General features: G+C 47.0%; 1 protein-coding gene across 1 annotated transcript in view; it reads left to right on the top strand.

The window, feature by feature from the left end:
- LOC104492655 (protein spinster homolog 3-like) overlaps nt 1-2092 on the top strand; it is a gene marked incomplete at its 5' end in the record, with an annotated part of 14596 nt that overhangs the window by 4279 nt on the left and 8225 nt on the right. The window lies entirely within an intron of this gene.

Below are 2092 nucleotides of genomic sequence, written 5' to 3'. Positions count from 1 at the left end.
GGGAAAGACTCCAAGTTTTTTTCCTGTGACTCCATAGCCATAATTACCATGATTAACACAAATAAGAGGATCCGAGTAAAGTTAATTACAGTAATCAACAGTTCTCTGCAAAAGGGGACTTTTGCAGGTTTTTTGCTTCTAAGAATAACACTTATTCAGGGGTTTACTTTTTGACTCCTCAGGAATGTGTATTCCTGTGGAAAAACACCTTTATGCCAAGGGAAAACAACAAATGGATTTGCATGTCTGAGTGTGTGTAAACAAAGCAAAATGTGAAATTGAGGATTATTTTTAGATTCAAGAGAAGAGATCTGAGTGCCAGAAGAATTAGTCCTTTTCTTTTTTTTGCTTCTCAGGCTCCCACATAATCCCACTCTGAGTTTGTTCTTCAGTTCTTTTCTTGCTGTTGAAGGCAGGGAATAACAGTTTCATTTGTCAGCCTGTGCTAGATGAGTGAATCAATATATTGGTTTTGCATTACCAAAATATATCTTTTATTAGGACTGATAAAAAGAAATCTGTTTGAAATGTTTCTGTCCTTGTGAACCACATTGTGTTTTCAGGCAGTATGTTATCTGGGAGGAGGTTCTGAGCTGGGATATGGATAACTGTGTCCCTTAAGTGTCTTCTCGCGGACAGAGTAGTTGGTCTTTTAACCAGAGGCTTTGTCATTTTGTCTTTTGTTTGATGTGCTTGATTCAGGTTTTCCAATAGGCGATGTCAGCTCTGTGCGGTAGTACAAAACTACATAATCTGAGCACCTCATTCTTCTAGTACTTTTACACTACAGCTGCTTAACCTTCTCTGGCACCAGCCCGGCCCCTCTTTGCTTTCTAAACAAGATCTGACACGAGTCATACTGGTGTGGGAATTGGAGTGGCGTGCCAGCTGGTGTATCTAATCTGAAGGTCCCACTGAAGCAAATCTTCCATTTGCGCAGGACACTAGCAGGAAACTGGCTTTCCAGTCACTGCCCGCTCGGGCACACTGGTGTTAGCAAACCTGTCTCCATCACTTCACAGTGCAGAAGGTACTGAAGCAAAAAAGCTTCAGTAGGTGCATCAGTGTGCAATTACAGCAGTGTGTGACCTCCAGGACTCCCGTTCTTGGCAGGCCCCGGCCACCCCATGCCCGGGTCTGTGATGTCCGGAGGTAGAGCAGTGACTCTTTCACGGGCACCCCCTTGCCGTGGGGAAGGAGCTTGCGTGACCTTGTGAGGTTGAGAGCTCTGCTGGTGGTGGCATGTGCCTCTGGTGGGGTGTCCCAAGCCAGACAGGTCTCGGCTGAAGGGTCAGACAAAGTGTGTCCAGGGGCAGGATGGGCTCACTAGCCTTCGGGCAGCCATCCTAGGAGAAGGACAACTCTGACTCCAAACCCGGGCAGATGGAGCTTGTTTAGCCTTGTAAGGCATCCATCATCTCAGAGAAGGATACTCTAAACAAACCTACGACCCGAGGACTTTGCTGTCACCATCCAAACTCGCTAGGCCCTGGCAGATGAACCTCAGGTGTAAAGGGTGGAGCCAGTTCCGCGCACGCTGGTGCCTCACCTAAAAAATCCACCGCGCAGACCCGAAGGGTGCACTCATCGCTTGCAGTGAGCGTGGGAAAAACCCTTCCCAGATCTTCGTTCACAAAGCCAAGCCATGATGATGATGATGACAGCAATGTGGTGCTTTTCACTGTCTTGAGTGGACAATGAAAGGGAACATGCTTCATGCCTTGCCAAGTATTGACTGGTCTGTACAGCCTGCTCAAGTCTCTGTCCAGGGCTGGCTGAAAGGGTTAATCTTTTCAAAGACCACAGGTGTAAGAACTGTTGGAGGTCCTTCCCCTTTTCCTGATGGCTGGGGCTCCATCTGTGATGAATTAGGGAATTCCCACAGGGCTCCACAGCTTGGAGGCTGCCTGTCTCTTGGAGCCTATTTCGTTTTGGGAATTATCTCTCTGAAGGAGCCTTTAAGAGCACTTGTAGTGGCACAGAGTTGTTTTAGTGGTTTCTTCTGGAAACCTGAATGAAGGGAGGTCTTTGACCACTTGTTAAACCTGTGCTGAATGTTTCTTTTCACAGGCTCTTGCTTTCCTGTTCTTGG

This window comes from Buceros rhinoceros, unplaced genomic scaffold (genome assembly GCF_000710305.1).
Source record: "Buceros rhinoceros silvestris isolate BGI_N320 unplaced genomic scaffold, ASM71030v1 scaffold28204, whole genome shotgun sequence".
Classification (NCBI taxonomy): Eukaryota; Metazoa; Chordata; class Aves; order Bucerotiformes; family Bucerotidae; genus Buceros; species Buceros rhinoceros.
The sequence above is the reverse complement of the archived record's forward strand: the minus strand, read 5'-3'. Positions and strand labels throughout refer to the sequence as shown.